The sequence below is a fragment of the Oryctolagus cuniculus genome, chromosome 2 (genome assembly GCF_964237555.1).
Source record: "Oryctolagus cuniculus chromosome 2, mOryCun1.1, whole genome shotgun sequence".
Classification (NCBI taxonomy): Eukaryota; Metazoa; Chordata; class Mammalia; order Lagomorpha; family Leporidae; genus Oryctolagus; species Oryctolagus cuniculus.
In genome coordinates, this window is record NC_091433.1 from 3,831,222 (window position 1) to 3,851,301 (window position 20,080).

At 61.0% G+C, this 20,080-nt stretch overlaps 1 protein-coding gene and 2 long non-coding RNA genes across 14 annotated transcripts in view; 2 read left to right on the plus strand and 1 right to left on the minus strand.

Moving 5' to 3' along the window:
- Positions 1 to 20,080, plus strand: part of C2H4orf50 (chromosome 2 C4orf50 homolog) — an 84,024-nt gene that overhangs the window by 49,810 nt on the left and 14,134 nt on the right. The gene's annotated exons all lie outside the window — the stretch shown is intronic.
- On the minus strand, positions 8,316 to 13,684 carry LOC138848428 (uncharacterized). Of its 8 annotated transcripts, XR_011386181.1 has the most exons (6): positions 13,380 to 13,684; positions 12,999 to 13,287; positions 12,672 to 12,769; positions 11,645 to 11,778; positions 10,715 to 11,510; positions 8,316 to 10,393 (listed from the first exon to the last, which is right to left on the minus strand). It is a non-coding gene; the product is annotated as an uncharacterized lncRNA (long non-coding RNA). The 8 variants fall into 8 exon arrangements; XR_011386183.1 differs by lacking the exon at positions 12,999 to 13,287 and having other exon boundaries at positions 12,287 to 12,769; XR_011386179.1 differs by lacking the exon at positions 12,999 to 13,287 and having other exon boundaries at positions 13,380 to 13,683.
- Positions 12,959 to 15,603, plus strand: LOC138848430 (uncharacterized). The gene is made up of 2 exons (XR_011386188.1): positions 12,959 to 13,832; positions 14,055 to 15,603. It is a non-coding gene; the product is annotated as an uncharacterized lncRNA (long non-coding RNA).

A 20,080-nucleotide genomic window follows, 5' to 3' on the forward strand; every position in this document is an offset into this window, starting at 1 on the left:
CCTCGTCCGCTGTGTCCTTAATTTCTAGTATTGGGCAGGCAGCCGGCGTGCAGGAATGCGGCTGAGTGAGTGCCCCTCTCCCTGCTTTCCCCTCCAGGGCCCAGAGGGAGTTATGGGGACGTGGCGGGAGGGTGTGGCACAGAGCAGGTCTCGGAACAAGGGGAGCCGTGCCACGCTGGCAACACGCGGGAGCCCGAGCCGTCGGCGAGCTCTGCACTCTTGGCCGATCACCGTGTCTCTTGGGGAATCTTGATTTCTTCACTAGCAAATGGGGACAGTAATGGCACTGGACGCACAGGACCTCTGTGACGATGACAAGAGCCTGAAACTTGCGCGGCACTCAGCCCAGAGCCTGGCACAGAGGGGGCTCCTGGTTAACATGAATCGCCATCCTCACCGCCGCCCACAGAGCGTCTTCTCGTTGGAAGGAGGCGTCAGTCAGGTCTTGCTGGGTAGTGAACCCCCACTGAAGCCAGCACAGTTTCACTTATCTACACAGGCTGGCCACGTGGCTTGGCTCTGCAGAGTGGTTTTCTGCTGGTCTCACTTGGGTCGTTCATCAGATGACTCACCTGGTGCTGGGTGGTCTAGAAGGCCTCGTGTCCGGTGGTTGGGGCTGACCACCCATTGACCAGTGAGCTAGGAGTCTTGTCTCTGCTCCCTGGGGCCTCTCAGCCTCCGGGAGGGGCGCTCAGTCCAGAGGTAGCCTTCCAAGACAGAGCTTCAAGACCTCCTGAGGTGCAGGCTCAGGAATCACCCCCTTGTCACTTCTGCCCCGGCTGTTGCCTGCGGCAAGGCCAGCCCAAAGCATGGGGGACCAAGCTCCACCTCTTGCCAGGAGCTGCAGGGGAGTCGCACACCAAGGTGGGAGGAGCTCTGCAGGAGGGGACGAACGCTGCTGGGGCTGTCGGACTTGCACAGACCTTCTTCACCCAGTGAAAGGAGAAACCAGGGCAGCGAGGACTTTGCTGTGTCTCTAGGAGAACTTAAGCCACATCTGCAAAGCCCCAGTAACAGTGCCAGTCCTGGGATTCGGGCTGCAGACCAGGGGCTGTGGGAGGGGTGCTGGGGTTCTTTTTGTCATCCAGGATCTTGGGCCCTAGCAAAACCCCCAATGGTAGACTGGACTATGGATCAACACTGGGGTCTCCATGGAGCAGTGGGATTGCAAGCGATGTCCGTGGATGGGAACCTGCCCGTCGGCTGCATGATTTATGGGGAGGGGTCTTCCATGACGGGGAAGACAGAAGGATCTCGAGACAGCCTGTGTCTGGGGAGGGGCTTGGGGAGGTCACTTGTCTGCTCTCTATCTGTACGCTCGTCCTGCCGCTGAACTGTTGAAGCCTGCAGGGACTTGGTTTAAAACAGAGCCGCTGCTCCAGGTCAGCTGGGGCCATTAAGAGCAGCAAACCGTGCAGCCAGGAACAGGGAAAGAGAGGCCGTGGCACACAGAGAGCAGAAGCGGCCACTTCACTCCTCGTGTGGTGGCAGAAGCCGTGAGGACCAAAGGAGCCAAACTCGGCTGTGGGGCACCCGTTGCCGCTGGCCTGGGGCCTCTGGCAGTCTGGGGACAGGGGCCCAAGCTGAGTCCATGTGGGTGTCGCAGGTCCTGGGCTCGTGGTCCCCACGCAGCCCAAGGCGCTGATCGCGTGCGATGATTTGGGAAGAGGTTCCAGCATGGAGGAGGGGCTGAGTGGTGATGGATTTGTTCCGTTTCTCTCGTAAATCCGAGGGGCAGAGCCACGCGAGGAGACGGAGGACAGCGCGGCTGATAAAGAAGCCATCTGTCTCCGCAGCCGACGCCGGGGTGAGGGTGACGCAGACGCAGGGAGGAGGCATCATCTGTCTTAGATGATTAAAAAAAAAAAAGGAAAACTGACATTATATTATGAAAGGGGTTTGACAGGTTTTCGCAACGAGAGAATTTGTCTTGATCACTGTGATATTAAGTGGAATTGAAACTCGGGATGGATTCAAATTAAGTGAAAAAAAAAAAGAAATCCGACAGTAATCTGCAACGTGGGGTGAGGCCGGCTGGCAGCCTCTCTGGAGGGAATGGCTCCTTCTAGCCGATAGGCGGTAGCTAGGTTAGGGCCCCAGCGGAAGCCACACCCTCAGCCCCGCCCCACCTCATCACCCGCCTACTTGTCCATCAAACCGCCCCCTTCCCAGGCAGTGTCTCCCTTCCCCTGGGACCTGGGAGGCGGGGTACCACATAACCATCCCCGTTCTGGGCACATGGCAGGAGCGCTTGTCTCCGCAGAGACCAGCTCTGGAGAAGGGACTGGGCGTGGTGTGTGTCCACTTCCCTTCCCCCAGCCCTGTTCCCCTGGGGGCCCACTGCACGCCTCAGCCACGCCCACCCGTGTGTGTGTGTCTGTGTGAGTGTGTGTGATTGCATGTGAGTGTGTGTGAATGTGTGTCTGTGTGTGTGAGTGTGTGTGTATGTGCTTTCTCACCTTATAAATCAACTTCACCGCTTTGTGCCCCCTGTCTTGCCTTACTGAAGCATGTTGCTCTTAGAACACAGAGACCTGGCATAGAAATTAGACTCCCCCTCGCCCACGTCAAAGGGACCCCATAAGCTGGTTACAAAGCGGCGCTCCCAGGCATCGTCAGCTGTCGTCATGCAGGGGCACACAGCACATTGGTCACCTGCTGGCAGGGTCACTGGACAGAGCTCCCAGGTGATGAAGACTGGGCTCCCTGGTCCCCATCATGCTCTCTCTGATCATGACGTAAGCCGGTTTTTCAGATGCTTAATGAGTGGGTCTCTCTGTAGTGTGTTCTTATTACTTATGTTTTTAAAAAGGATTTGCTGATTGACTTGAAAGGCGGCGTGACGCACAGACAAGGAGAGACAAAGACCTTCCATCCGCTCCTTCACTCCCTGAATGTCCGCCATGGCCAGGGCTGGGCCAGGCTGAAGCCAGGAGCCTGGATCGCCATCTGGGTCTCCCATGTGGATGCAGGGTCTCAAGCACTCGGGCCATCTTCCGCTGCTTTCCCAGATGCATTAGCAGGGAGCTGGATGGGAAGTCGGGCAGCCGGGACAGGAACCGGCTGGCCTTAGCAGGTAGTGGCTTTACCCGCTTTGCCAAGGCACCGGCCTCTACAACATTTCAATTGCAAAACGGTTAGAGAAGGTGGTCTGTAGGACTGCAGTCTGTTACTTGCAACACTTTCTCTGTTTCCCAGATTCTGAGTGCTTTCTGCGAATGCCCACGTGTTGGAAACAGCAGCTACTTGGTTACCATTGTTGCCAGCCCCGTGTGCACGTCAGCTCCGCCCTCAGGCGCCCCCGGTCTTCCCTGGGGACTGTTGTGTATGTGGCTGGCCAGGTTCTGAGCATGATCCAGACCTCCACGCCTGTGATGACGGGTTGAGTGATTCCTCTAATTTTTCAACTTCTCTCCTCTTACAAATGTTGCTTTGTGTGTTTTGAGATTGTAGCAGTCAGCGTGTGCCAGTATTTGTTGGTGTCGTGGTGTAGCGGGTGAAGCCGCCGCCTCCTTTTTTTCCCTTAGCGTTTCGTGACCTCTCTTTGCGTTTTCTCGAACTCCACGTCACTAGGCTGTATTTCACGTAACCTTCACATTGATCTTCAAGGTCACTGTTTTTTGCGGCATGGAAGCACAGTAGCCAGGTTGTTGGGGTTCGAATGCAAGTCCTGTGATCTTTCTGTGCCTTGATTTCATCCTCTTTAAAGTGGACATTGCAATAACACCCCCCACCTAAAATGACCTGGAGGTGAAGTGAGACGGCTCAGAGGGCTGTGTGCAGAGTTCCTGGTCCCCTGCGACGCTTGTGGGAGTTGCACGAGGCTCCAACCACCCTAAGCGTCTGCTCCGTGGTCTCCATCCAGCAGTTCTGCTACTGTACGTTCTTGGGGAGCCCACCCCTGCCGATGGGCTTGTCTGGTGGCTCCCCGCGTGAAGGGTTGTTCTGGGTCCCGGGTCATCTCGGCTCATGGGGCTTTACCTACGGGATCCTATGTGTCCCAGCTTCAGCCTGAGGACATCAGGGGTGCTGTTGGACCAGGGGTACAGGCAGCGCCACTGGCCCTGTCTTGTCAGGAGCACCAGGGTCCCTGTGTGTTCAGACATCGCCTGGCGGGTTCTGGGCCATTTGGTGGTGGTGTGAGTTCAACCCCAAACGGCCTGCGGCTCGGTATTCTTGAGGGTAGCTTTGAACTTGAGCAAACCTTGCTTTCTGGTCGTCTCCTTCCACACCCTGCACTGAGGGCCCTGGCTCGGCACAGCCCACGACTCGCTCTGCAGCGGTAAATCCCATTCCCTGATGTGCAGAGACCAGCGCAGAAAGGGCCCTGGGGGCTCCACCCGCCCATGGGAGAGCCCCGCCTTCCTCAGTCTGGACAAGGAGACCTCGTGCTGCAGGAATGTGTGTCAAATGCACAGGCCAGCCGGCCGGCTGGAGGCTGCTGAGCCCAGCTGGGAGTCTGGCCCAGCCCTGGGGCCCCATGTGCTCGGAAGTCTTGTTCACAGGATGCCAGCAGGAATTGGGGGTGCCATATCCCCAACAGTCAGTGGGCGCCCCGCCCCTGCAGGGCACAGCCGTGAATGAGGCAGCCGTGGCCCTGCCCCCGGAGCTCACCGGGCAGTGCTGCTCAGAGATGACGCTGCCTACGCGTCCCCGGGGACCTCTCAAAGGACAGTGGGCGTGCCCTGCGGTCCCGCAGTTCCAGGACTCCCAGGGACCACGCACTGATGCAGGGGCAGCTCCAGGGCAGTGCCGCAGGCGGGCTTCGGGCTGAGCAGCCCGGCCCTGACCCTGGGGCGCCTGTCCCCGTGGAGCCCTGGGCGTCTCACCCTCCGAGCCTTGGCCGCTTCGTCTGGAACATGCTTTCCTCGTGGAGCCCACGTGAGAGAAAGCTGCACAAGCTCAGGCACAGCCGCCCCTCATCCTGGGCGTCCCGTGTGCGGAAGGCACCAGCGTCTCCAGCTGGGGAAGCCAAGGCCCAGGGCAGTTCAGAACTCGCCAGACGGCAGGGTGGGGGCTGCAGTGTGAACCCGGACAGGGGAGGCCCCAGCTGCACTCCGGGGCACGCACTGTGCTGCTCTGAGGCTGTGGAGGACGCGGCGTGGTGTCGGGCTCATCAGTGCCAGGACCCAGCAGTAGCCGACAGTTACTGTTATCAGTGCCATTGCTGTTGATTACAGGTACACCCTGGTCCTGGGCTTCAGGCACCCAGGACCCAGGATGCAAGGTGCCAGCGAAGGAAGGCGTGGAGCCCCCGGCTGGGGGAGGGAGTTGTGGAGCCCCTGGCTGGGGGAGGGAGGCGTGGAGCCCCTGGCTGGGGGAGGGGGAGGCTGCAGCTCCCAGGGGGCTGCCTACAGGATGAGGAGGACAGAGCCGCTCACCAGGGCCAGGTGTTTGTAGCTGAGGAAATGCTGGGGCAGAGGCTGTGCCAGGGACAGCGTAGCAGTGGGCAGAGTTCACGGTGGAGCAGGCGGACGGATGGGGCTGCTACCAGAGGCCACTGCGGCGAGCCTGGGCGTCCTGGCGCGTGGTGTGGGCTCTGAGCTCTTCGGTAGAGGGGTGGACATTGTTTTCTGATATGGCTAAACGCAGCCGGATTCTCCCATAAAAGGATGCCCGCGGGGAGATTGGTTGCTGCCAGTGACTGTGCAGTGTAGACCATGGCGCTCCGCGAGGGGCTGAGGGTCGCTGGTGTCACGGCTGACACTGCGTGTGGCCAGCGCTACCCACGCTCCCTCTGCGTGATGCAGTCACGCAGTCATCACAGCTGGCGGCATATGGGGAAACTGAGGCAGGGGTGGCAGGGGAAGCCGCCCAGGGGCTCGGGAAGTGGCACATGCTCAACCTGCCTTCGTGGGCACTCCAGCCGTGGAGGCCAGGGCAGGAGGTGGCTCTCTCCCCCCGCTTCCTCCTCTCTGTCCCTCTCCTGACCCCTCCCCACCCACTCCCCCTGCCTCCAGGCTCCTGGCCAGGACCTGAGTGTTTGGAGGCTGGGTCAGTCCTGAAGGGGCTTTCGCCTACCCCAGGCTCACTGCCATGTGCCGCCCTCCACCCCGAGCAGGCTGCATGGATGGCAGACTTGAGAATGGCGTCCTCCCTGTGTGTCCAGGCCAGAGGGGACGTGGCTGCTGCCTGGCCAGTTCCCATGGGAGCCTCAGCCCTGCTGGGGGAGGCACCATCTGCCCAGCCCGGCTCAGCTCACCCCCGTACCAGATACTATAGAGGCAGGGCTTCTGCGGGGCCCTGGGACAGCCGCCCTCAGTGGCTGCAGCTGTACAGGCAGTGCCCGAGGGGGGGGGGGTCGTGCCGGTGGGGGTGCCTGGGGCAGGGCTCGGGGGACGGCAGTGTGTGGGCGTGTTGGGGGGGCAGGCAGACGGCGTCAGGAGAGTTCATACCACAGTCCTCGCTCTGAGGAAGGCTCGGGGCCTTGGCACCTCTCCAAGGCTCCGCAGGGAGCCACCCTCCCCCCCCCCCCAGCCCCGGGAGGGGAGCGACAAGCATGCCTGTGTCCAGGCTGGTGCTGAGCAGCGCGTTTTCCCAGCATGCACCCCGTTCTCCACCCTCAGCGCCGGTGAGAGCCCCACTGTGCAATGGGAAAACCGGGTGTAGGGAGGTGGGGTACTGGCCAGGGGGCTGGGAGCCCAGGGCTGCTCACGCCTGGCCCTGGGGGTCATGTAGGAAAACAACAGAGCAGAGATCGGAAAGATGACACTCAAATAGTGATGAGACTCTGACACTGTTTTCAAGGTTTATTTATTTATTTATTCGAAAGGTACAGTTACAGAGACAGAGAGGCAGAGGGGCAGGGGGGCGGGGGGAGGTCTTCCATCTGCTAGTTCACTCCCCGATTGGCTGCAACGGCTGGAGCTGCGCTGATCCGAAGCCAGGAGCCAGGAGCTTCTTCCAGGTCTGCCATGCGGGTGCAGGGGCCCAAGCACTTGGGCCATCTTCTACTGCTTTCCCAGGGCATAGCAGAGAGCGGGATCGGAAGTGGAGTAGCTGGGACCTGAACCAGTGCCCACATGGGATGCCAGCACTGCAGGCAGTGGCTTTACCTGCTATGCCACAGCGCCAGCCTCCTGCCACTTACTAAGTACCTGCCGTATGCCAGCGGCTGTGCTACAAGTCGTAAAAGCATCATCTCATTAAACTCTAAGAACTTGAGACTGGTAGGGGCTGGCATTGTGGTGCAGTGGGTTAAGCCACCACTTGCAATCCCGGCACCCTGTACTGGAGGGCAGGTCTGAGTGTCAACTGCTCTGCCTTTGATCCAGCTCCCCGCTGATGCTCCTGGGGAGGCGGCGGAGGACGGCCCACGTGCCTGGGGCCCTACACCCACATGAGCGACCAGCATGGAGCTCCACGCTCCTGGCTTTGACCTGGCCCAGCCCTGGCTGTTGTGGCCATTTGGGGAGTGAGCCAGCAGACGGGAGATGTATCTCTGTCTCTCCCTCTCTCTGTTGCTCTGCCTTGCATACATACACAAAGCCTGTAGTGCTCTCCTGTGTGGAGAAACAGGCTTGCTACAGAGCTGGGACTGAAGTCCAGCTCTCTGGACTTCAAACATTGGGCCCCCTCCCCACAGCAGTCTGGTGCCCACCTTCAGGCAGGTCACCTGGGGCCCCTCGGGTCTGGTGGCTGGGAGCCCTGGGCAGCTTCTGGGAGCTGTCCCTTTACACCCCCCCCCCATCCCAGCCGCCTCCCTCTCCCTGCCCTGCCTCCCCTCTTGCTGTCTGGATCCGATAAGGGAACCCAGCCTGGCAGAATGAGCTGGAGTGGAAAGGCCGCCCTCTTCTGCTGTCTGGGGCATTCAGCCATGAACTGAAGACACAGTTCATCTGTCTGTGAAGACGGGTGGCCACGTGTGAATCCCTGGAGGGCCAGCACGTTGCACCTGCTGTGCTGGGCTCGGAGGACAGGCATGGGAGGCAGCGTGGGGGAGGGGTGTTGGAACGAGCTGTGCCCTTGGAGTCGTGGGCAATTCTCTCCAAGTAGGCAGCAGGTGCATCTCTGCCCGGCATCTCACCTGGTTCTGTGTGGGCGAGCACAGTTCCCTCGCCTCCCCCTTCTGTAGGTGTTCCTGAGTGAGTGAAGAGAGGGCGGAGGTGCCACGGCAGGAGGCAGTGACAACGCGGACAGGCGGTTCCTTGTGACACTCGACCACTCTGGATCCACGGAGAGGGAAGCATCTGAGAAGGCTTCCTGGAAGAGGCAGGGCCAGACAAGAGGGAACCCCTGTCCAGAGTGGGCAGACGTCCTGGTGCCCCCCCCCCCCCCCCCCGTCGAGGGCGGGCAGACGTCCTGGTGCTCCCCCCGCCCCGTCGAGAGTGGGCAGACGTCCTGGTGCTCGTGAGAGGACGGCCAGGCACGGCGTTTGCAGAGTGGAAACCTGGGCTTCAGACGCAGAGGGCAGCTCTTCGGGTCCGTGCAGCCTCTTGGAGCTGCCCGATGTCGGGGAAAAGCGCTCCTGCTTCCAGGCCTCCGCTCCTCTTCCGAGAAATGAGAACACTGACGCCGCTCGACCCACGCCGCGTCTCCGTGACGCGAGATGAGCCGAGAGGCTGTCGGGTTCTCACCCCCTTGCCCTGGACACAAACCTCCAGCTTGTGGGAACACACCAGCCATGCAGCCTGCACTGAGAGTCCGGCGGCTGGTGCCAGGGGGGTTTCCAGCCCAGGTACAGCCGTGGGACTTCCTTTCCGGCTGGGCCTGACACGCGTGGCTCGGGACCTGCAGGAGCTGGGGCGTGGCGCTGCCACTCTGTGACCAGAGCCAGGCCCCCCACTCCCACTGTGGCTCTGCCAGTCGGGCCCAAATGGTTGGCATCCTGACGCATAAGACACTGACGTGTGCCTGGCCAGGGCTGTCCCTCCCGTCTTTTAAAATTGTTTAAATTTATTTATGGCATTTATTTGGAAGACGGAGAAACAGACAGGGGGCTTCCATCTGCCGGTCACTCTCCAGATACCCATCACAGCCGGGGCTGGGTCAGGCCAAAGCCGGGAGCTGGAACTCCATCTGGTCTCCCACATGAGTGGCAGGGGCCCCAGGACTTGAACCCTCACTGCTGCCTCCCAGGGTGGGAGAAGCTGAAATTGAGAATGGAGCCGGGGCTTACCCCGGGCTCTGTCGTGTGAGATGCAGGCATTCCAAGCAGTGTCTTAACCGCCAGGCGCAATGCCCACCCCTTCCCTGCCGGCTTTGTCCCCTTCTCTCTCCTCTCCCTCCCACTCTCTTCTCCCACTGATGTTTTCCTGGGGCACTTCCCAGGCCCATGCCAGGCATCCCGGATCGCAGCGATGAGACCGCACTTGGTTCCTGACCTCAAGGGGCTCACGTGGTTGCGCGGGGAGACAGATGCTGGAACAGCTGCGACTCCACAACGTAGACACTTGTGCCATATGCTAGCAGGGAGCAGCCCAGGTCTGGAGGGAGCCCAAGGGCGCCAACGGGACCGGTGCCTGGTGGGTCCAGATGTCCCTGGCCCCGTGTCCCCCATGTGCAACGCTGTGACTCCGCAGGGGAGCTGCTCAGACACACGTTGACTGAGGCAAGCACTGTCCAGTGCTTCAAGGTGCACAGAGCACAGAGCCTGGACCTGAGACTGCACCAGCTCTGGGAGAGGTCAGCTGAAGAGAAAGGGTGCAGGGGACGTAGTGACTGACACAGCACGCGGCACAGAGAAGCCCCCCGTGGTGCTGGCTCCTGCTGTTGGCCTCTGACAAAGGTATGGGAGGTGCCCAGACATCTTGAGATCAGACGTCCTGCCGAGTCGGGGAGGACTCTGGGGCCCAGAGAGAGCAGGTGCCTTGAGCCAGGTCCGTGGCACAGCGGTCACGGGACCCCCAGCCCTGGCCCCCTCTGTTGGGGGCCAGGCACTTCCCTATCAACCCATGTCATCATGCCTAGAAGTACCACCTGGGTGTGACAGAGACAGGAACAAAACATCTCAAGGCTGCAAACATTCAGGAGGTTATAACGCTAGCGTGAAGACGCCGTCAGCGATGCCCCATCCCGGGGCTGGGGCTTAGCGTGGGTGGCCCCCATCACACGCTGGTTATTGTCACAGCAGCTCCCAGCGCCCTAGTGCCTTACATGCTTGATGAATTACAAAGAACGTAGCTGATTGGCTCGAGCTCTTGAGCCTTCAGCTGGCTCCCATGGGTGTGGTGGGACATGCAGAGAATGTCCCCAGTGCCTTGTAGTGCTGGCTCCCACGGAGCATGGGCTCAGCATGTGCTGAGTTTGTAGAAGCTCCGCCTCCCCAGGCCTCTCCCCTTGTTTTCTTGCCTGGGAGAAGTGGACTGTACGTTTCCCGTTCCTCTGCCCGTTGGCGTCCAGCACGAGTCTGTCATTAAAGCACAATTCACTTTGGAGCCGATTCTCTGGGTTCCTGAAAAGTACATATTTCACGCGGGCATAAACGTCGAGGGAACGAACGGTTATTCCCCAAGGAAGCTCTCTGCTGGCTTTGGCCAAACAGAATTGAAACCCTGCCTACGTCGGTTGTTGGGCTTGGGAACAAGGAGTATTTATGTTAACTTGCAGGGTTTAAAATCCTGCCGATAATTGGCTTGAAAACAATGTCCACTGGCAGACAACCCAGCCTGGAAACCGTCCACCCCCTGTGACTCGGGACGGCCCCTCTGGGGCCTCCTCCTTGGCCGCCGAGGCGCCCCTAAGAGCACGGCGCAGTCCCACGCAGGTGACTTACGGCCGCAGGTGACTAGGAAGTCCTTAGGTAAATGATGATCCGTCCGCTCGGTGAAATACGGGCCCTTCACCCTGCCCCCACGCATGCTGCTCCGGCGGGCACCAAGGACAGCGCCAGGAGGCGGGCGCTCGGTGACGGATGGGCAGATTATGCGACGGTTAACAAAGGCTGCTGGAAAGACGACCCTTTGGGGAAATCTTACAAGGCTAAGTGCAAAGGGGAAAGAAAAAAAAGCCCCGTGAAATTTTATTATTTCAATTCTGTTCAAAACACGTGCACACACAGTTCTGGGAAGGGCGGCTTTTTTTATTTTATTTTATTTTTGGTCTTTATTTCCCCAAATGTCTTGCAGGGGCACATCACACTGCTATAGGGGAAACACAGTTTGAGAAGGGCTCCTGGGCGTCGTGGCTGTGTGTCAGGTGCATGGCGCCGATGCTGGCCTCGCGGGACGGTGGGGGCAGGGCTGCTGGCTTATCACGGGGCAGTGGGAGGATGTGCTGGCTTCAGCCCATGCTGGCGCCCCCAGCTCCCTGTGGTCCCCACCCCTCAGGGGGACCTCCCTGCTCCGTGACCCTCAGTGGACAGGCGCTGGCTGCCCCAGAGCAAACAAAGGCGCTTCATCATCCTGGCGCGCGGGGACTTGGGGACTCGCGTTGCTGCCGCTGTCCAAGGTAGCTGTGGGCCGGGGTGTGTGTCCATGAGAGACGGAGGCCGCGAGCCGGCCAGAGGCTTTGTCTGCTGCTTCACCTTTGACCTTGTGTGATGGATGCCTTGCAGTTGGTAGTCCAGGACCCTGCACGTGACAGACGCCCAGTGAAAATAAAACAAATGTTGTTTTGGAGTAATTTGGGAAAAGGTTTTTATTTTTATTTTTGATTTAATGGGCTCAGTCTGAATTAAATTATCAGGTGTATCATGAACATTTACCGCTTATAGAAGACTGTAAACGTTATGTTTCTTAATACTGCAGCTTTCGGGCATTTATTTGATGTCGCCAGATTTGCAGATGCCTCCGAGGAACTGTGACGGGGCTCAGGGAGGAGAGAGGCAGGTGTCCTGCCCTGGAGAAATAGGGACGGAGAGCGGGAGTTGCACCGTGACGGAGAGCGGGAGTCGCATTGTGACGTCCCACAATGGGTACCCAGGGTGGCACCTGGCCCCGGCAGGTGCTGGGGAGAAGGTGGGCCGTGTAGGCGAGGAAGGCTTCCTGGAGGAAGCCACGTCTACACTGAAGTGTGAAGTTGGGGTTGGAGTTACCGGGCAAAGGGCAGGGTTAGCAAGCAATAGAGAATGTTCCAGACAGAAGGAGCACAATGGGCGAGGGCCAGAGGCAGGAAGCCCTGGAGGGGCTGAGTGTGGTCGTTTTGGAGAGAGGTCAGTGGGGGGCAAGATCTGGAGGACACTGGGCTTTGGACCCGCGTGGCCGTCACGCCCGTTTTGAGCCCTGATGATGCAGAGGTCTCCTTGACCGGTCCCCTGCCTCCATGCACAGCTGGCTGGGGGAGACTGTGCCAGGCACTGGCTCTCTGCCCCGCTTGCTGGTCATTCACTGCACCCTGAGACATGCACCTGCTCGCCGCCACCGCCGCCTCCCACCATGTGGTCGCTGGCGAGGAGCGGGGGCCTCTGTGCCTTTCCCCAGTGGCACAGGCACGGAGAAGGCACTCACGTCTGCCGAGGGGGGAGACTGTGGCTGAGCGCGGGCAGACGGGATGTCGTGGGATGTTCTTTGTAGAAACCGTTTATTCAGCTCTTTCTCTGGCTCAGAAATGCGGTCTCCAGGCCACAGGCTCCAGGCGCTCCGTGGACCCAACCAAGCTTTGTAACACATTGAGGCCAGGGCCAGAGTTGTGGCACAGTGGGTGAAACCAGCGCCTGTGACAGTGGCTTCCCTTATGGGCACCAGTTCAAGTCTACACTGCTCCACTTCCGAGCCAGCTCCCTGTTAATGCACCTGGGAAAGGCAGCAGAAGGTGGACCTTGTACGTGGGCCCCTGCACCCGCGTGGGAGACCCAGATGAAGCTCCTGGCTCCAGCCTGGTCTGGCCCTGGCTGTTGGAGTAAATGAAGCGCCGTGTCAAATGCACCGTGTGAACGGTTTTAGAGCGCACAGCTCAGTGGCTTCAGCAACCCCACGACGCCGTCTACCTGTCACCACTGATTTCCGGGCACTGTCATCACCCTAGGGAGGGACTCCGCCCCCTCCCCACCCACCCACCCCGGGACGCCCAGCAGCTTCTCTGCCGGTTCTGTCTCCGTGGATTTGCCTGTCTGGACTCACACAGGACGGGTGTTTAGTCTGTTTCACTCCCCGTCGTCTCATTCCTCTCTTCAGAGCTATTATTTATTTGCAAGGCAGAGTGGCAGAGCGCGAGAGAGGTTTTGCACCCACTGGTTCACTCCCACATGGCCTCAACAGCCGGGGCTGGGTCTCCCAGTGTGGGTGCAGGGGCCACGCACTTGGGCCGCCTTCCGCTGCTTCCCCGGGCTGTTAGCAGGGCGCTGGCCGCTGCCTGGTGTTGGCGGCTTCATCTCCTCGTGGCGGGTGGCAGTCTGCCCTGCCCTCCGGTCTGGGGGGACCGCATTGGAGCAGCATTTCTGTTCTGCCCTTTGGGGGCCGCTATGACTGTTTCAGAATCCAAATGATTATAAACACTCAGACCTTACAGGGAGACACGCTCGGGGACAGGAAGTTCCACTCCGTGAGGTCGTCACCTTCCTCCTGTGGGTGGTTCTGCCTCCCCAGCCTCTGGACCCAGCTGCAGCTGGGGACCCTCCCCTGTGTGTCTGACTCTCCCCCCACGGTGCTGCATCCCTGCCCAGCCCCCTTCGCCTCCCCTACGCCAGCTCTCCTAGCTCCTGAGGAGCCCTAGGCCTGTCTCAGGCCTCCCCTAGCCTGCCCCCACCCCAGTCTCCTGCACAGACCGGGACCCCTAGGCCAGGACCACACCCCGTCATCTCTGGGTCACAGGACCCTGCTCAGCTGGGGCTCAGTAGGTGCCATGGAAACCACTTTTATGATGTAATGGACAGGCGGGGTGTAGGGTGCTTCTCCCAATAGCCCGGCCATGGGCTGCCTGTGAGCTCAGCCCCACAGAGCCTCCCTCCTGCCCAGGTGCTGACCTGCCCTGGGGTGACTTCCCACGGGCGCCAGGGCTCCCCAAGCCTCTGCCAGGAACAGTGAGGAAAATGGGGCCCCAGGCCTGGCGCCCCACCCCTCCCCCTCACTGCTCCCCTGTGCCTGTCCCCATGGGGCTCCGCTCTCCTTGCCCACTCGGCCTCTGCCTCCCTCTGAGAATGTCCTCCGTCACTGGGACGCCCTCTGCCCTCTCCTTAGCCCCCAGGATTCGGTCAGCACGAGGTGAGCTCCCGAGGCCCCGCCTCTGAGCCCCAGAGTCTGATTCCGTCTCCGCCCTGGCAGCAGCTGGCAGTGAGGACGCAGCTGTGCCACTGGAAGCTTCAGGCGGCGCTCAAACCACGCTCGGAACCCATGCTCGGAGTGAGCCTGGCATGGTCGCCGCAGCTCCCGCCAGACTCAGAGCCAGGCAGAGCCAGGTGCGAATCCCAGCCCCGCCTTGCCGTGCGACGCTGGGGCAGCTCGCTCACTACACGGAACCCAGCGCTTGGCCGCACACCGGGAACCGTCCTGGCTTCCGTGTGTGGCTGCTGAGAGAGACGCCACGCTGCGAGACCCAGAGCCGTCGTGGCGTGTGTGAGATGCCCAGCAGGGGGGCCCGCGCGAGCCCAGGCCCACCCAGGACTCCCGGCGAGAGCACGTGTACAGCGATGCCCACGTGTGGGGGTTAAGTGTCACAGTGCAGGCCAGAGACACAGAGCGCGGTCTGCCTCCAGGGCTCTCGGAGAGACACGGGCCGTGAGTTAGCTGTTGCTTGGACCAAAGGACTGGAGCCTGGCAGACTCCCCGAGTCCTCCTCCGCCCGGGACCCCCTGTGAATCCCAGCCCATTGGGTGGGCATGCCCCGAGCAGCCACTCTGTGCCGGGCTCCGCCGTTGGTGCTGGAGCCAGAGGGGTTCTGTCCTCAGAGCACCCACAGCCTGAGGGTGAGACAGACAGGAAACATGGCCCCAAAGGCCGCCTGTACGGAGCCGCCCATCTCACATGGGGCCATCCCATGTCCGTGGATCATTCCCCCGAGACCACAGGCCCCTTGGAGCCAAGGACTCTGCCTTACGTCACCTAACATGGGCCCTGGCGCCTAGAAGGTGTTTGGGAAATGAGTCGCACTGGTCTCCCTCAAAGCTGAGTTCTGGGCACTAAGGGGCCAGGTGTGTCTTACCTGGCCCACAGGTGTGTTCCTCTGGGGCTTTGTGGAAGCGGGGAGTTTGGCTTGCACTGTTCCGGCAGCGTCCCCGGAAGACACGGTGCTGGACAACAGGAGCGGACAGCCTGGTCCTCGCTGGCGTCTGGTCTGTGCGGCCCACACTGCTCTGCGCAAACACGTTCACTGCACCTGCTCCGACGTCCTGGGCTCTGCCAGCACCCCTCCCCGCGGGCGCCCTGCCCATAGCCCTCTCTCCTTCCCAGCCCCCCTGGGGTCTTCCAGGTCTGCCCATCCCTGGGTCGCCATCCCTTCCTGCTGCCCGCAGAGTGCTGGCTGCATTGCTGCGAGTTGTTGGTTCTGGCGGGGGCTGGGACCTGGTGGACGCTTGGTTGCCTTGTGTCTGATGGAGGGGCGGAGCCTCCTCTGCCGTCCATGACAGCCCTCGTCTGCACCTTGGAGCAGCTGTCTTGCCCCTGTCTTCTCGCCTCCCAGCTCGAGTCGTCAAACTTGTCTTTCTTTAGATGGGTGACACTTTTTTGTCACTCCTGTGTGCAAAAATACTCCTTGTATCTGCCCCCCTGCTACCTGCAGGGCACAGCTGAACTCCTTCCCTGGCGCCAGAGCTTTGCCACGGCTCCCGTGTCCCCTCCTCCTCTCTCCCCAGCCCCACAGCCACATCCCAGCCCCAGGTATTCCCCAGACAGAGCAGCAGTCCCCGGCCCTGCCTTTCTCATGGCTCCCCCCATGTGCAACCCCTCCTGCCCTTTGAGGCTCGCGGGACCCGTCGCCTGGAAGCAAAATGCCCTTGTACTTTGTCCCTCTGCACCACCTGCAGCACTCACCCCTTCCCCAGACAGACTCACAGACACGCAAGGTCATGGGCAGATCCCGGAGGCCGCTTGTCCCAGGGCCTCAGGTCTTCCCCCAACCCACCACAGGCTGAGCACAGCTCGTGATGTGCCCTGGGGTTGCTGGAGAAACCGTCCGGCACAGGAAGTGCTGAGCAGCGTGGGCTGCTCCTGACGTGACTGTAGGGGAGCGGGAGGGAGGGCACGGGGCTGGCCGGCAGCAGGTGCCTCTGTGGGAGACGGGTGGGAAAGCCATACCCTGCAGCAGGTGCAGTGTAGGGGATGGGAGAGATATCCCTGCTAAACATTTGTGACCTCCTGGAATCTTTTTTTTTTTTTTAAGATTTATTTGTTTGTTTGAAAGGCAGAGTGACAGAGAGGCAGAGAGAGACATCCTCTATCTGCTGGTTCGCTCCCCAGATGGCTGCAATGGCCGGAGCTGTGCCGATCCGAAGCCAGGAGCCAGGAGCTTCTTCCTGGTCTCCCACGTGGGTGCAGGGGTCCAAGGACTTGGGCCATCTTCTGCTGCTTCCCCAGGTACATCAGCAGGGAGCTGGATCAGAAGTGGAGCAGCTGGGACTGGAACCGGTGCCCATGTGGGATGCCAGCGCTGCAGGTGGCAGCTTTACCCGCTACACCACAGCGCCGGCCCCAGCTCCTGGGATCTTACATCATGGTGCCAGGACCCTGCCATGGATGGGGAGCCGGCGCTGGCTCTTCCTGGTCACCCGTCCCAGCTCCTTGGTCTGCAGGTCTCCAGTCCCCTAGAAGGGCAGAACACGTCCCACAGAAGTCCTGGCCGTGGCCAAGCGTGATGGCTTCTCTGCCCCCACCCACACCTGCCTCTGTGCACGGCTGATGGGGCGTGGGTGGAAGGCGTGTGTGCCAGCCTGCTTTGCGTTGCTGGAACGGAGCAACGGAGGCAGGCTGGCCTCATAACAAAGAGGTATATTTCACTCACCGTTGACAAGGCCACGGCACAGGCAATGGCTGGGGGTGGGGCTTGGCCTTGCTTGCAATGATGTGTGGGGGGAGCACATCTCAAAACAGGAAGCCAGAGAGGCCGGGGTCCCACATGAGAACCCTCTGGGGGCAGCACTCCCTCCCCACTGTTCCTCTGGTCACCTCCCACACGGATGCCACCCCTCCCAATTCTGCCGTGTTGGGGACCAGGCTCCCAACACAGTCACCTGGGACAAGGAACACATCCCAGGTTAGTCCATCCCGACCTCCTGAAGCTCCTTGAGCTGGGCTGTCCATGGTCTGTTTCCCCGTGCGTGTCCGCGTGTGCTGGGGGCGGGGGTTGGGCTGTGGGCGAGAACAGTGATTGGCCACCCCGGCTGCACATCCCAGTCACCGACCGGGCTTTGAAGACGGCAGTGCCTGGGCTCTCTGCCTGGGGGCTCCCTTCATCTGGCCTGGACGGGACCTGGGAGTGGCACTGCTGAAAGCTAACTTGGGGTGGCCTGGACCTGCCATGTGACCTCTGTTGGGGGAGCACCCCGCCCATTGGAAGCTCCAGGGGCCATCGCTAACGGCAGAAGGGCGGGAGAGGCACCAGCTTCCTCTGTGTGCCTTTGGCACGGGGAAGCAGTGAGGTCGGTGTGCATGCACCGGCTCACACAGGACAAGCTCGCTCCTGCCCCACGGCCCGGAGCTCCTCTGCTCTCGGTGGCGCCAGCCCACTGCGGCCGGACCTGGGTCAGGAGCCACGTTCAGGACGGATGAGTGGGAGCTGCTGAAAGCATTGGGGTTGGGTTGTTGCACAGGCCCGGGGCGCACACTGCCCTCATCTGCATTCCAGCAATGCCACTGTCTACACGCGCAGCCTGGGGCAGGGCCCTCGGCAGCCCCAGACTGCACTTGCGCATCTCTGAAGTGGGAGGAGAGGGCTGTGCTGCATCGGGGATCCCTCCCCCCCTTCGTATCAGGTCTCCCGTTCCTGGGCCTCGTGACAGCAGAGCGACCGCGTGCTCATTTCAGAATGAGATCCGTTCTTTACACACCTCGCCCCTGGCCCCGAGATCATCTGTCTTAGTCATCGTTTGCGTCAGGCCAGCCGCATCTCGCTGCACCGTGCGCTGACGGCGCCGCTGCCTCTCACGGAGGCCTCTGCGTGGCCTGCCATGATTTATGGAGAACCAAAGCCTGGCTGAGTCGCCGACCTGTGCAGAGCAAGAGCCGGGCTGGGCGCGGCTGAACCGCGGGAGCGCTCCACCACCAGATCACTCCTGGGCTTGGCTGTGTGTATTCGGACACAAGGATGGAACGTGCGGGGGCCAGCACCATGGCACAGCGGCTAAACTTCTGCTTGTGGCACTTGCATCCCATGTGGGCGCCGGTTCAAGTCCCAGCTACTCCTCTTCCCATCCAGCTCTCTGCTGTGGCCTGGGAAAGCAGTGGAAGATGGCCCAAGTCCTTGGGCCCTGCACCCGCGTGGGAGACCCGGAAGAAGAGGGACTTCCTAGGGGTCCGCTGTGTGGGTGGGTGACGCAGCTGCGACCTTTTATTTGTGGTGATAAATACACGTGCTTGTCACGTCTCTACGTCTGTGTCTTCATAGACAGGACACAGACTCAGGAGTGGAACCGCCATCTCACAGGAAGAGAGGTTTCCACAGCCGCTGATGCCTATGGCTGTTGCCGGAATTTAAATTGGCAATAAAAGTTAAAGACAGGCGACGCCGTGAGACAGCCGGGCTTCCGATTTCCCCAGGGCAGGCAGCTTGCAGGTCTGGCCGTCGTGTGTGTGCACGATTTATTGCCATATTTCCACGTAGGATCAATATGCCAGGAGCCCGGCTCCCGAGCAGATCCATCAATTAGACCAGAGTGGTAAGAACAGGAGAGGTAATGGCCCCAATGAATCTCGATATTGAGATACAGATTAGAGCATTTGGCGAAAAACGCATTTTATCTTTGTGTTTTCTGCACCCCATATGACGAGGGCGTTCGTGGCAGCACAGGGAGGGTGGTGTGTTGTCTGGTCCATGCTGTTTCTCCCCTGCGCCCACCCCCACCCCCCACTGCGCAGACTCAACATTCACGCAGGGTTAGCAGGTGCGTGGCTGCCAGGCCCCGCGGACAAGGCCGCTGCCCCGGGAAGCTGACCCCTGGCCCCTCCACGAACACCCAGGCCCAGCTCTACCCTTCCCCGGGACCCCTGAGTGCCGTCGTTAGCCCCTGAGGCGGGGAACTGTCGCCTCAAGCATGGCCCAAGGTCACACAGGTCGCTTAGTCTTGGTTTTGATTGTCCACATTGTCCAGGGCTTTGCCGTCTGGGGTCCTTGCTGGCTGGAGAGAGAGATGGCTGCTGACAGCACCAGCTCATCCCTGCAGCCAGCGAGTGAGGCCCCTGGGAGCCCCCACTCCTGTGCACACCAGTTCAGGGCCTACACCTCAAGCACCCCCTGTATCGCACGGTCACACCCCACACAGGCCCCCAGGTCCCAGGACCGGATAACTCGAGACTGCTCCTGGGCCCAGGGCCTGAGTGACAGCTCCAAGCCACGCCCTCCCCTCGCTCCTCTGCTGCCTGACAGGCCCCTGTGGCTGTCCCCTCCTCCTGGAACCCCGAGGAAGAAGCCCCTCCTGCAGAGGCAGGTGCTGTGCGCGCGTGTCACCTACGGCACTGATGCGGACGGCAGGTGCCTCAGAACCCCGCACCTCCGCCACGGTGCCTCGCCTGGGAGCAGACGTGTTTCCTTGGAAGTAATTTGGAGGCGCTGCCGCAGTACTCTGTACGGTGACTCAGCTTCTCTCCGTCATGACACTGTCGTTTCCAACATCTACTGCAGTGACCGAAATATCTGGCCCTCGCCTGTGGTTGTTTGCAGAACTGATATCTCTCTCATTCATTCATTCATTCATTCATTATCTTGCACGTACACTCAGCCCAGCCACACACACACTGCAGGGCTGGGGCTGGCTCCCGAGAGCCAGATGTGTGCATTTCCCACCAGCACCTCAGGGACGCCGCAGCAGCGGCGGCCGGGGGACCGGCCACGGCGGGAGCGAGCACGCCACAGACGCTGGCGGATGCTGGACGCGGGCGGCCGTTGGCTGAGGTGGGACGCGCACCAGCTCACTGCACCTGCCCAGGACCCGAGAGCAGCAAGGTGGTCTTCTGCCTGGTCTGCACCTTGTGGCGGAGGGAAACGGGTGCCCCCTGGGGCGGGCTCCCATCCTCAGGGCCCTGCGGCAGCCGGGAGGCCCTGGAGCAGATCCCCGTGG